The following is a 15,206-nucleotide window of genomic DNA, read 5'->3' as shown; positions in this document are numbered from 1 at the left end:
AATGCCGAAGAGAAAGAGAGAACGAAAGAGTGGGGATGAGAGATAAACAAGTGAAAGCCAGAGAAGATTGGAACTTATTATATTCATGCAGCAACTCCAAACTCTCCCCTTGTGCTTGTCAAAATCCTTCTGCCACATCGCAGGAGATGCTCTCCCCTCTCTCCTTGTGAAACCAGAGATCTCCCATACACTTCAGCCCTGGCCACCCGTAAGATCCTCCAGGAGATCACTGAATTTTCTCAGTCTCAGCGGGTCCATTAGCCACTGTGATGAAAGTGAGGAAACTCAGGGTACTTTACAGCTCTGAAGTTTCATTTCTCCTGTCCCCTCAGGCTGATTTTAGAGCCCATCTGCCTCAGATTTCCACAGCCACATAGAGGTCCATCATGTATATAATGAAATAGCTAATATACTAGAAAGGGTTGTCAGAACACAAAGTGATTGTCAATTTATACAGCATTCTCCCACAAGCATCATTTTCTTTACAAAACGGAGTGAAATGTCAGAGGCCAAACATTCTTTATTTTTACTCTGTGCAATTCAACATCTTGGCAAACATAATTTTTCCAGTCTCGGGCCTGTGAGAGGAAGGATGGTCTCATGGTTAGAGCTTGGGCCTAGATTATAGATTAGTTTATGTATTATAAAGCCAGAAGGGCTCATTATGATCATCTAGTCCTGTCATAACACAGGCTGTAGGACTTCTCTGAATTAATTCTTGTTTCAACAAGAGCTGATCTTTTAGAAGAACATCCACTTCTGATTTAAAAATATGCAGTGACAGAGAATCAACCAAAACTTTGCTAAATTGTTCTGATAGTTAATCATCCTTACTGTTAAACATTCCCACCTTATTTTGTATCTCCATTTGCCTAGTTTCAGCTTCTAGCCATTGGATTCTGTTATGCCTTTGTCTGTGTCATTGAGCCTCTGTCACTGTGGAGGAAAGAATTGACAGGGCTCAGTATCCAGGTACTTTAGAGTCTCTGGCTGGGGTTATTGGGGTTTGGCCCCCCTTCCCTTGGAGAGACTGCTTCTGCCCTCATTTGGTCTCTCCTGCCATGCCTTTGATGTAACCCTAAAAGGGATATTCTGGTGCCAGGAACAGTCCACCTTAGGATGGAAAAGTCTTCCCCGCAACACTCACAGTTTGTCTAGCGCTGGGTCTCTTGTCCAGCCATCTGGCCTTAAGGACCAAGTTTGGGAGGTCCTCCACCTCATACCTCCAGTCTTAGTCAGGTCTGTGCCCAGCATCATGGTTGAAGGCACTGGATTTGGCTCCTGGAATAGCCAGGAGTCCACAGATCATCCCCATTCTGCTGGGGTTGATCCAAGATGCTGTCCTGGCTCTCCTGGCCCTGCACTGGGGCTGACTATGAGGTAAGTCTCTTGCATTCAGCTGTTTGGGGAAAAGTTATGAGCAGGGTTTTTCTTTCTCTCATCACCCTGACTCTGCCACAGTCTGCTAGACTGAACAGCCCATTACTACCACATTTGTTTCCCTCTGCCATACTTGTAGAGTGAACAAGTCACATCTTATCTTTCTCTTTGTCAACTAAAAAAAATCAAGCTCCAAGACTCTTGTATTACAGCTACAGACACTACATTTGTCTTGAAATATTCTATTTTGTTCTGGGACAAATTGCAATTCTTCAGACATCCATGTCTATTGTCCCAAGACAAACTCTACAAAGGTTCTTGGGATAAGAAGTGCTCACAGCTTGCCCTAGGACATCACAACGTGCATTTAAACAGTTGTCCCAGTATCTCATCACTGAACCATTGGCAGAAAAGTGGCATTCCAATCAGCTACTCACTAAACAACAACTGGAAAGGTAATATATGTACACACCAATCCTGGGACTTTTCTTTTCAGGGACAAACACAGGCACAACTCATCCCCAGATATATGCAATGTTTGTTTCTGGCCTACTAGTCATGTTGCCAGGTTCTTGAATCATTCTCAGAACATTTCTCTGACCCCTTTCCAATGTATCCACCGTCTCCTGGAACTGTAGATACCAGAACTGGACACAGTATTCCAGTAGGAACTACACCAGGGGATGGCAAAATACAGCCTGCGGGCCAGATCTGGCTCACCAAGCAATTTCATATGGCCCTACTACGACTTTGCTATGTCTATTTGCAGTCACACAGGAATTGCCAGACAGTATCAAACCAGGGGTCATCCAGCCCAGGGTTTTGCCTCCAGTAGAGGCCCATGTTAGCTGTTTTATAGGAATGTGTGAGTAGCCACACAGCAGGCAGATAACAGATTCTCTTACTAATTCCTAATAGCTGAAGATTGACTTAAGGCCTGAAATATGAGCATTTCTATCCCTTGTTGGCATTAACTATCATGACTTGGGATATTATGATTACCTATATAACAAGACATCCATAAATGTCCAATTCCTCTTTAAGCTTAAACTGGTTTCAGCAATTTTTAAAGCAATTTACATGCACTGAACCCCTGTTGTGTTACAGATTTGAACCAGTTTCCTATCACTTACAGCAGTTTATGTGTAACTTCTGTCCCGAGCCTCCAAGGATAGTTACATATACACCAGACAAAAGCCATTTTTCATAGAAAAAAGGTATTTTGATAAAAACATTTAGACCAGCTCTAATTTTTTCTCCAGTTTGAAGATGTGGATTATGAGGCACAAGAAGTGAAGCAGTTTCCCAGCTCTATGCACCCCATCAACATTAGACTGTTTTATGTGCTCTTGACTTCCAGTCTACTTTATATTCCTCTAAGCCTTCCTCCTTCCCTAAATTCTTAGTAGAAACTAATTATATTTTACTTCATGTTAAAGGTCTCCAGTAGGCATCATACACAAGAGAAGATGAAATGGAACCCTCAGAATAAGAGAAATGGTGTTAATGCATAAAATACCTGATAATCAGGTCTTGATTAGGGATAGATGAAATTATTCGCTTATGTAATAATGGAGCCACACTTTCCCTTATACTTATAACAACTTTTAAAAGTTCTTGAATCTCACCCTTTTGTCTACTTGCATTCTGATCAACAGCAGTAGCTTTTTGGGCACATCTACACAAGATGTTACTGCACAGTGGTTACTGTGCATTTATTTAGTACTTGTATAAGCAAGTACTAAATAGCTGCTCAGTAACTGGAGTTACTGCACAGTAGTGCCAGCAAACTTTTAAGTGATGGTACTGTTCAGTAGCCTAATACTACTGTGCAGTAGGCCTGTGCAAAGTGGCTAGCTTTTGCTTCAGATTCAGATTCAGCTGATTCAAGGGACAGAGATTCAATTTGTTGATTCAAATCGCTGTCCAAAATTGATTCAGCCAAATCAGATTCAGCAATCCAGGATGCAGTTGAATTGGCTGAATCTCTGCATTGGCCCCATCCCCCACCCACTCTCCTAGCCCTGTCAATGGCTGTCCCACCTGGCCCCACCTCCTCGATCTTTGAAAAAAAATCCTGTACTCGTCAGCTGCTGCCAGGCAGGGAGGTGATCCCTGCTGCGCCACACCATATGGGGGGCTCTTCCATGAACCCCCTGACCCCTGCTCGCTCTCCTGGCCTCCCCCTCCCATGGCTGCCCTGTCCAGCCCTAGCTCCTGGCTCTTTATAAAACAAAAAAGCCCCACACTTACCAGCTCCTGCTGGGGGATGATCCTCACTGCCCCCCCCACTGTCCCACTCTGCATGGGGACCTCTGCCACAAGCTCCCAGAAATCCCGAGGCCACTGCAGCAGCCTGGGAGAGCGGACAGGGGTCAGGGGGGCTCAGGGGGACTGGGGGAGCAGGCAGAGGATGGGGACTGGCATGGGTCCCCCCCATGGTCTCCTCCCCCTTCTCCAGCCCCCCTTCCCCCATCCCATACTTACCAGCGTGGAGTGTGGATCCAGCTCCCTGTGGCAGTGAGCAGGGACTGCCTGGATCTCCGAAGCTGTCAGAATCCTTTCCAAATCAATTCAGAGAGCTTCAGATCAATTCAGACCTTTTAATTAGTCTCCTGATTCAATTCAGATTTGGAGCTTTGGCTGCCAAATTGGGCCGAATCTCCTCTGAATCCAATCAGCACCTGAAGCTTCACAGAGCCCTACTGTGCAGTAGTGTCTCAGCATGGTTTTTGCCTCACAACACTACTGCACAGTAGGATTGAGCTGCTGTGTCGTCAGCGTCTCATATAGCCCCGTTCTTTATGTGGTAAATCTTGTCCACATGGAAAGAGGAAATACAAGAAACTTCATAAGAAAACGTGATCTCATGTGTATCTCTGTCCACGACCAAATATTTTGCAAGGTTTTTTTTAAGTTTATTCTTTTAAAAAACATACTTTTCTTCTCATTTGCACAGTATCTTTTCTTTTGAATGCTGGGCATACTTCTTGTATATGGGGCCAAATATTGGCATGCCTATTGTAATAACTAATGAGATGGGTAAAAAGGAAGATAAAGCAGATCATATCCATAGACAAATATCAGAAAATTGTATCAACTATTTCTTTCCAATGACACTTTTTATGGAGATTGAAGCCATCTCATGAAATTAAACTCTACATAGGTTGGCTACTGAACCTCTGCCTGATCACCAAGGCACTTCTACTTTATTAGGAAGCCTCTCCTGAGGACAAAAAAAATCAGCCAACAGTTACAACAGCTGATCTGATGATGAACAAATCTCCACAAGGAACTAATCTGAACTCATCAAGTCACATATGACAAAATACATCTTATGTGGACTCACATCTTTAGCTGTGCATTAATAGACTGCATCATGTAACTTGGCTTATGTCTTTTGTTAATTCAATGATATTTTAGTGTCATGGGTCGAGGTCCCCAGGGGTGGCCATGATGCCCCTAGTGGCTCTTTGACCATGCCAGATCTGCCCTGAGGGCATCCTCTTGTCTCGCCTGCCACATCTTGATGGTGAAATAATAAATTGGGAGGCTTCCCACAGGCATGGCTCTGGTCTGCTGAACCCCACAAGAACTCACTGGTCCTTGAGCCCTTTGCAAGACCTCACTCTAGTACTGTGCCACACAGGGCACCTTGAGCCTTAAGGGCTATTGTGTGGCTGCAAAACCTCCCCTACACCACACCCTATGTATCACAGACGTTACAAAAATGCTGTTCCCTCTGTCAGGGCCTCTGACAGAAGCTCCTCAGCTTCTGTCCCTTTAATCTAGCTAGGCCTTCAAGCCTAGGCCCACTGGGTTGGACCTGGCTTTGAGGCACTAGCTCCAATCTGTCCCTTCCAGTCACCAGGCCCCTGGCCCCTGACTGCTGGGCCCCAAGCCTCTGCTTGGGTGCACCCCTCTGGCACCAGGCCCCTGGCCCCTGTGTAGCAGCACCCCTCTGGCACCGGGCCCTCTGGCCCTTGTCTAGTCGCACCACTCTGGCACCAGGCCCTCTGGCCCTTATCTGCTCTGTGCCTTGAAGCCTCTGCCTGCAACAGGATGCTAACTACTTGAGACTTGAGCCCGCCCTAAACCTCCAGTTCAAACAGCAATGTAAACATAAGCCCCTGGGCTATAACATAACAATAACAATGAAGACAATGTTCTTCCCCTTTAAGAGGGCAAGCCTCTACCCTAGCATAGCACGCCTCCTAGCCCTGGGTACCTTGTGAGCTCCTAGAGCTTTCTTATTCTTATAGGCAGAAAAACAGACAACCAAAGGTCCCTGAGTAGCTTTCACATACAGGAGCCCCTTCCCTTGGCAGTGGCCAGAAAGTGAACTACTATAACCCTCAGCCTTGGATTTACATGCTCCCAAGGCCTTGCTTCTCTCCCGTCAGCTGACCGCCTGCAGGTGCTGGTTAATTACCTCATTAACCCATTGCTCAGGTGACTGGCAGCTGAGGTACCCTGCCTATCCTTCAGGGCTCCCTGGCTAAACTGCTTCTACTCTTATAGGAGCAGACACACCTTAGTGCCCTGCGATACTCAGTTCTCATTTCAATCTGGAAAACAAAGGGTTGCACAGGTGAAAATCAAAGCCTAATTTGGTTTGAAAAACCTTTATTCCAATGATATCATACAAGGAGGAAAGCACTTACCTTCACTCTTAGCGCACGCAGTGAGTTTGCAGGGCTGTCTGATTGGAAAAAAATACACTATTCTACTTGCACATGGAGCATATTTGATAGAAAAATCCAAGGAATACAATGTAGAAGCAGTACACTGATGCCAACTTTTTACTTCAGAGTGCAAATGCCTTTTTCATGACATTGTTTTAAATCTTGAACATTTTTCATCTAAATCCACAGCTATTCATAAAATCACTTTGATTTACAAAAGAACATAGAGGCTAGGGACAGAAGTTACACAAGAAACAAAAGTTACACAAAAAACTGGTTTAAACCTGCAACAGAACAGAACTTTAGTGTACATAAACCAGTTTCAACATGGCTGAAACTGGTTTAAGATAAATCTTGCTGAATGTAGTGCACCCCTAAATCAAATGTAACTGATTCAGGTCAAACTGGTTTATAAAACTTTTGTCCCAGACCCCTTCTTGGTTCAAGTTAAATCAGAGTCCCCCAGCATGCTTTATAGCTCTGGTCTGGGCTGTTCTGTTTGTACCAGAGGGCAGGGCTGGCTCCACCCCTCTGCTCCTTAGCTGCGGCAGTGAGGGCTGGATCACTGACCCCTTCCCTCCAGCAAACCCTGGCTGGGTTCTGGGGCCAGGGCCAGGGGTTAAATTCACCTTCCTCTGGGTACAGACCTGCCCTGCCCTGCCCTGCCCTGCTGGCTTACTTATAGTGCTATCATTGACTGTGGACTACAAATCCCAGAAGCACCTGAAAACAGGAATAGGTAGTGATGAGCAACCTACAGAGTCCTGCTCTTATGATAGTGGACTGCAAATCCAAAAGAGCTTGGGGGCAGCAGGAAGAGGAAGCAAACACACACGCTGGCTGCATGCCAGAGAGCTGCGCTCTAGTGCCCCGCTCCACCCCGGCTTCTGACTTAAGCCCCGGCTTCTGACTTGAACCACCATAGACATGCGGCTGCATTTCCTAAATCAAAAGTGAATGTCTGTTCATTTGCATATTGATTCATTCCTTGCAGCTTAGACTAACCTGCAAAGACTGAATCAATTCAACCTTGGGTTTTTTATTTTCTGTACTTAGCCAGAGTTTTCCTTTCAAGAAAGCTTTGCTATATAAAATGAACAACAGCTCACCAACTTTAATACACAAAGAGATCTATAAAAGCAGCTCTCTTTCACTGTACAGACATCACAGATTCAGGAAATCTGCCATGTCTACCAAGAAGGGAAGGCAAAGGGGGGGAAAAAATACTCATGCTGTGAATGTTGGACTCTATAACCTGATGGGCTGAATCTATGGGTGAAGTTTATCCCCAATATTGGCCTGAGTAAAGTAGATCACACAATGAAATGTGAACAAATGAATGATGTTTATCACCAGGGTGAAACCAGCTAAGGGGAGTGGAAAGATCTTAAAGACAGAGGTAGTTAGCTCTCTTAGTCAGAAGGCAAGGTAAATATTCACCCTTATAGACCAACACAATCTGATAAAGTGAACTTAGGTTCACAAATCTTGTGTTCTCTATACATATATATTTTATTTACTTAGTCTATAAAGATCTTGAAGAAACCAAACTGACAGAGCAAGTCTTGCACAATGTTTGCTAAAATAACCATTAACTCAAGCAAACTGTTATTTACTAACTTAGGCAAACTACATCTTCAAACAATGCTTGTAAGCAGGAAAATGCTTTGTAAGACGTAAGGAAAAATATACAAGAGGCCAAGGCAGGGCCATGTATCTTTGGAGTTGAGCACCCATTTTCCTCTCAGCCTCTAGGCATGTCATAAACTGATCACTTGTGGGAGGCTAATACAGAGACATACTTGCTTCTAAGCTAAGTCTAGTTGCATGGTCATTGCAGCAAGGACCAAGGACAGGACCAAATGTGGAGGTCCAATATCTTTCCAACAGATAATAAATCCTTTTGAGAAGGAAAAAAGGAATGGTCTTATACCAAGAAAGACTTTGATATCATAGCAAGTAGCACTGGGTGCTAATTTAATCCAAAGCCAATTGAAGTCAAAGGAAAAATTTCCAGTTACTTCAATGGGCATAAGCTGACAATGTGTATTGTGAGTCAAAGACTTCTTTTTCTTCTCTTTCTTTCCTTTTCCTCTCTCTCTCCCATTTAGTGCACTTAGCTGCCAGTCAAGAAAGAAAGATGGAGCTAAACACAGCAGATTAAAGGGCAAAGGGAGGAGAGGGAATCAGAAAAGTCATTCACTCTCCCAGTGGAGGAGATGCATGTCTGCTCACATAGGCGATGACAAATGGCATGGTTAAGGCTTTCAAACAAAAAAAATCTCTCCCAATAAAAGGGTGTGAGCTAGCACATCTTACACACAATACTTTTTTGAAGGAAACATCCAATGCAGCTTGCCATGATAACTAAATTTATTATTAACTGTGTATTTCATGATGTTAGTGACAATATGTTAATGTGATTTTTCACGTCCTCCTGCAGTGAACAGATGGCTCCTTTTACTTTACTTTCCACATCAAGTGTGATTATTTCTTGGTGCCAAAAGCCACCTGCCGCTCTTCGGTCTCCAGTCTAATTTTTTATGTTGGTAAAACACAGCAGGACTTGTTATCAGTTGGATGGCATCTTAATAAAAGGAGACGTGCCAACATATTGACATCATGTTCAAGGGGAAATTTTAGCCCCGTCCCTACCCCTCCCCCACTTCACAAAAAATACTAAAATAAAACTAAAACTAAAAATCCAGACCCCATCAGTTTCAAGATGCTCAATCACAATTTTTGGGCCCAATGCCAAGATGCAGAGTTGGCCTCCTTTTGTTCCCATACCAAGCACCTCACTCAGGGCTCTGATCTCTCATCCTGTGTAATGATAATTAGCCATAACATATTCAGAAGTCAAATGTAAGCAGGAATACATTAACATTGAGATCAGTGCTGAGGTAATTTTCATTGGGAAAATGACAAAGAAGGACACAAAAATTAAAATACGGGATGTGGAGATTCTCGGTATCACTTTCAGATACATGAAGGGTAAACTCATTTGTTTGTCAGTCACGAGCAGGCACTCAACAGACAGCTGTGGTTTACAATAAATAAACAATATGAGCCTGATAAGCCATTGTCGCTGATCTCAATTTTTCTTCACATTGCTGGAAATAAAGAGTGACTTAATTTAGGCCAAGGTTTTCAAAAGTAGCTGCTTAAAGCTAGGCTTGTAAGTCTATGTCTAGGTACCTACTTCTCAAAAGTAGTGAGTATTCAGCATTTCCCAGGCCTTTCCAGAAGAGCACCTGAGTACTAAAGACTTCAGATAGTCAAAGCTGGATTTTCAAAAGCACAACAGTGACTTAGGCTTGCAAGTCTAATGCCAAGCTTGTGAGACATGCTTCTAAATCACATAGACTCTTCTTCAACCGTACAGGTACTTACCTATGAAATTACAAAGCTACATTTATGCACATGTCTTTGTCTAAAGAGACTAGATAAAATCTCTCTCTGAGATACCTTGGCCGACTATTTTCTTTCCTTTCCATACAAGAGAAGAAAATGAAATCCAGTGAGATTTCATTTTTCAAACTTTATAAATTGTGACAATGTGTCATTTATTCACTTTATTTAATGATGCGCTCATGCCATCATGCTGGATCTAAAAGCTCCCAAATGTTAAGAGAGTGGGGAAGTAGATTTATTGACCAAATATTTTGATATTCTAAGAAAGAGACTGTGACATTACCAAAACGCTATCATAGCTTCACCATTAAACCAGTCAAACTGTCCATGAAGAAAAGAGATAGGAGAAGCAGAAATCATTCTTTTTTCAATATTTGAAAGAAACATTATTGGAATGTACACTGCTGTTTGATATAGCTGATTATTGCAAAACAACAGGCTTGATACCGAATTCCATGAGAATCTGTTCACTGACTTTAGTAGGTTGCTGATTGCACCTTATAAATCAAAAGACAGCAATGGTCCAGTGGTAAAAGTTCATGCTGGGTGGGAAGACAAATCTGAACTACACTGAATTTACTCTAAAACTCATTTCCTCTGAGGCCTTGAGCAAGACTCTTAACCTCTTCTCCCTTTTCTTCAGCTGTAAAAATGGCTAATAGTTTTTTTAACCACCTCTAAGTCAGCTAGTTCTAACTTCTTTGGGTGTGGAAACCTCTTTTTTCAGGGCCCATTAATCTTAGGTCAGTGTCATTTGGCCATTTTGGCCACGATAGACCTCTGCACAGCTTTCAATATTTTTTGCCATGATGGACAATTGGAAATGACACATACCCACAATGGTATGATAAGAGTTGTTCTCAGAATACTTATTCATGGTACAGGTCACATTTGCTCTTAAACTGGTGAGTATAGTACTCATTAATATTTTTCATCTTTTAATTGGTCAGTCTGGTAGATAGTCAAATATTTGGCCAAAAATTCACAATATTTTCAATCAGTGAATAAATTATTTACTGAAATTTTGGTTGCTTTATTATACAATCATCTATAGCTATTCTTATGATTCTATGATGGGATCTGAATTATAAGATAAAATCCTTGAGTTATCTTACATGCTCTGCTGCTCAACGCCTAAGCTGGTTGGCAATTGACAAGGAGTCACTTGTAAAAAATGTTTAATAAAACTATTTTCCCTTCTTGAATAAAATAAATTCCTACTGACCTGTATTTAACATATTCATGAAATTAAATATTGCATTGTGTAACACTATTATTTTTGTTTATCTATATCGAAGCCAGATTAACATTTTCCTTTTTAAAAACAAATAATGGCTCTTGAAAGGAAATATGGATAATTGTGAGGATTTTTGATAAAAACACTGAAAGAATAGAGAGGAGAAAGGGGGAATAAAAAGAAAAAATGTTTTTATAAGAATTAAATGATATTGTTTGAGTTGAAATGGAACTAAAAACAATTTCATTGCATTAGAAGCCCCAAAATTCCATGAAAAAAAGTTCAAACAAAATTAAATGTGATACTGGAAATGATTACCATTTTTGACCAGTCCTCTTTATGTTTTCCCCCACTCTGTCCATCCCTCTCCCCCCACCACCACCCCAGTTTGGTTTAGTCACTGAACAAATAAATATTTGGGCAATATTGAACATATTCTTAACTCAGCCAAAAGAGAAATCTTTGTGCTGGGTAGAGATCATCAGTATAGTTAGATTTTTTTCCTTCTGTAATCCTAGTTGTTTTGAGCAGACAGGTCACCCTGGTGAAACATTCTGGTGTCTTTTCTTTTCCATTGTCTGAGAAGTGGCTCTTATCAGTTCTGATTCCTTTCCCCTGCCTCACTGGGCAATGTATGTAGACCACAATCACATGTATCCCATAAAAACTCACATTAGTGACACACACCTTCATAACCAGGAGACTTGATTATTGTACTTTCTCTGAGCAGGGCACACAGCAGGCCTTCTCTATGGTTCTTTCTATATATTTATTTACTTATGTTGGTATCTTTAGAAAAGTCTTAGATGCTCTATATTTCTTATATACAAAATTCCCACAGTAGCTTATGATCACAGGAAAGTAGAGCTAGAAAGGGACCTCATAAAGGCATCTAGTCCAATTCCCTGCTCAAGGCAGGATTATCCTTAACTAAACCACTCCAGCCAAGTATCTTTCTAACCTTCTTTGGAAAGTTTCCAACAGTGGAGATTCCACAACATCTCTGGATAGCCTCTTCCAATGCCTCACCACTCTCATAGTCAGAAAGTTCTTCCTGCTCTCCAGCCTAAATTTCCTGGGTTTAGTTAGATTTTTGTTTCCAGCTTCTTTGTTCCCTGCAGGAGAGGGCTGCCCATGCCCCACCTCCTGGTTCCTTGCAGGGTTAACTCTTTTTTTTTGCTGGAATGGATGAAGGCAGTGAACTGCTGGGGCTTCAGCCCCTCTGGACCAGAGCCTGGTCTTCAACTTCATGTCCCTCCCTCCATTGGAGTGGAGGAGTGAGCTGCTGCTGTGAGGGCACTCGTGGGCTGCAGACATGTCCTCTATGGTGCCTGGGTGAGTTCAGTCCCCATTATCTCCCTCAGCTCCCTTGCTTTAGTGCATGAGGTTGTGGTAGCAGGTGTGTCTGTCAGGGGTGCTTTTTGCCTTGCAACGCCCCTAGACATACCAGCCATTTTTGTGGTAGCCTCAAACATGCCTCCATTTCTTTTGGATGATCACCTCACTAACCACCTGTGCCCTTATGGCATGGTTACAGGGCCAGTCCATATACTGCTGCTAAGCAGCAAGGCCCCTGAACATGTCCTATCCTTTAAAAGGCAGCTGTTTATGCTTCTCAACAGGGAGGGTCGGGGTTTTCCTCACTCCATGTCGTTTCTATTTGATGAGCAGTGTTAAGAGGTCTACTGGGGGCACCTCATGTTTCCACTGTGGTAGCAGGTCCCACCGGCTACCCAACGCCCAAAGAAGCAACTGGCTGCAGTGGATCCACCTGCTGCTGCACCCAATGGTGGCTCATCCACCTCTGGTGCAGTAGCTCTGTCAGGTACAGAAGCGCCTTCTTCCCAGTCACTCCCCACTTCACTGGAGTCAGTTAGCTCTGTGGCAGTGGACATCCCCCCTTTCCTCCCCACTCAGGGGAGGATTTAGCCCCTCCTGCTGGGAAGGGCAAGTCCCAGAGAAAAGGGGGTCTCAAAAAAGGCCTTGTTATCCCCTCAAGACCTCCCCACCACTTTGAGGGGAGCTGAGCAGAGCTCCCCTTCTCTGCCTGCCTCCTCAGCATCTTCTCCAAGACCCTGTAGTGCTTGGAGGTGACCTGGGGGTAGAAGAAGTGGTGGGGGAGTCCAACAGCCCTCCTCCCACCTCTCAGATCCTTGAACCTGATGAGGTCAACATGGAGGTTGGACCTTCTGGGAGTCGCAAGCAGCTCTGGAAGTAAGAGTGCCTAGCCCAGGAGAGCACCCCTCCCAAGAGATCATGGACTGATGTCCCCACCCAGGACTCCTCAGGCAATGCTGCTCCTACAGGGACTGATGCTGAGAGTCCTGGTGAGGGTTCAAGTGCTCCCCCTAGGGCTCAACGGCTCTCAGTACCTGACATGTACAGCTTCTTCTCCTTGGAGTTGGACTTTGATTCTGCCTCTGAGGATGAGTTGGCAGAAGTCCTCCCTGAAGAGATAGTGTCCCCCAATTCAGCTAAGGTGCCCCCCTCAATAGGGAGTGTCCCCACCCCAGAGCCAGAATCTGTTCCTGCTTTTAAGGAACCTCCCTGTGCTGGATACTCTGTTGAACAGCTCATTGAGTTTCTAGACTAAACCAAGCACCATTGGTGGGGTTGCACAGGATATACATAATGGTTCCCAGAATCTGAGACATTTGTGGTGTCGGCTAAAGCTGCAGCAGTGCTGCACTCCAATCCAGCGATGCAGTGTTATAGTTTTCTCCTTAACAAGCTTGCAAGTGATGTTGGGTGGTGGCCTTCCACCTACAGGCCTTCAAAAATCTCCTATACTGCAAGGACCCCCTCCCCTGGCAGTAGCTAGCTAATTTGTTTTTGCACCAGGTGGGGGATCTTGGTTTCAGCCAGGAGCTTTTCCTTCTGGACCCCACCGTCCTGGACTGGGGTGTCCTTCCGCCCTTTTATTGAAGCATGGAATGGTCCCAGTGAGCTGCCTTCTACCTCCTGCCCCAGGCCAGGCATCTGAGGTTTCCACAGTTAGTGCAAGAGCTCCTGGTCCATAACCCAACCCTGCAGTGCAGGCTACAAAGCCTCACTTCTAGCAGGCTTGTTGACTCCCTCCTATAGTCACATACCATTCAGCTAGGACACCTCCTTGACATGACTCAGTCAGACTGGTTGTCATCTGAGGCTCTTGCTGCCTGCTTGGGCATGTGCTTGGTCCACTGTGCCACCCGCTTCCTGGGGGATGTGCAGGCCACTCTCCCAGCAGATGTAGCAGCTGCCCTGGAGCACAGAGAGCCTTCCCTACTTGGGATGTCCTGGGTGAGCCTTTTCCACCACTGCCCGTTGTCTCAGTTGTGGATGGTGACTTGGGTGGTGGGCCCATCACTTTATTGGCTCTTCCCATGCCTCCTGACAGTGGCACTGGCATTTGCTTCAATGTGCTCCCCCAGAAGGCCCTGTATCTATGGGTGATTCACATTTGCCATGCCTGTGTCCTTGCCACTTGGCTTGACACAATGTGGCAGAAGCACATAGCAATACCGGCACTCATCCCAGCCTGCCCCATGTGGCAAAAGCTTTATAAACCCCACCATCTCCAAAAAGACCTCCAGTGGCAGCTGCTACATGGGATACTGGCCATCATCACTCTCATGCACCATGTGGATCCAGCTGTGTCAGCATCCTGCCCCTTTTGTCCAGGGGGAGTGGAGGAGGAGCTTCATCATGCCTTTCTCAGATGTCCCCAGCTGTCACTGCTATTTGTTGCCCTTGATGCCTTACTTGAGGTGCTAGACTTGGTCTTCTCGGAGGCCATTTACTTGTTCTCCCTCCCCTCCCAGGTGGCAAATGAGGGTGTCATTTGTCTAGCCAACTTCTTACTTGGCCAGGTAAAATGGCCATCCTCAAGAGCTGCAGAAACTGGCTTGCTGGGGCCAGCTCAGACGATGCCCTGTGGCTTTTCCAGTTTTTGGTGCAGGCACGCCTGTCACTGAAGTTTGAGCATGAAGTCCTCCAGCGGACAGTGCCCACCTTCCAGGCACATTGGGCAGTTCAGGGGGTGTTCTACAGTGTTGAGAGTAGCTGTTTATTCCTCACTGTGATACTGCGAGCCCTTTCCTGGGGTAGAGGCAGGGGTCACAGCAAGCTGATGTACTGGATATTTTTTATTTTTAGACTGTGAGGGCAGGCCTTGCAGGCTGAAGCCCCAGCCTCTGTCTGTTGTACCTGGGCCCCTGTGTGGGCAGTGTTTTATTACTTTGTTGGATTGTTACCTCTTTTTCCCCTTAATAAACCTTCATAAAAGTCAAAAAAGTATTTCTTTCTCTCGCTCTCTCTCTCTCTCTCTCTTTCTTTCCCAATGGTTTGTTTCAGCAATGCAATTAAATACATACTTAATTTAAAGTATGTGAACAGTTTTTATTAATTAAATGGAATTACTCGTGTGCTTAAAGTTAGGCATATGCTTAAACAAGTTGCTCTAGAGTGGCCTGATATAGAGACTATATAAAGACTATAGTCCTTATATT

The 15,206-nt window shown here is 44.4% G+C and overlaps 1 pseudogene; it reads left to right on the top strand.

Annotated features, from left to right (window-relative positions):
• The first annotated feature begins 13,884 nt into the window (after positions 1 to 13,884).
• LOC149870828 (uncharacterized) lies at positions 13,885 to 14,860 on the top strand (annotated as a pseudogene).
• Positions 14,861 to 15,206: the final 346 nt, after the last annotated feature.

The sequence above is a fragment of the Crocodylus siamensis genome, chromosome 2, assembly GCF_052110815.1.
Source record: "Crocodylus siamensis isolate JL-2025a chromosome 2, ASM5211081v1, whole genome shotgun sequence".
In the NCBI taxonomy this organism is placed as follows: Eukaryota; Metazoa; Chordata; order Crocodylia; family Crocodylidae; genus Crocodylus; species Crocodylus siamensis.
The sequence above is the reverse complement of the archived record's forward strand: the minus strand, read 5'-3'. Positions and strand labels throughout refer to the sequence as shown.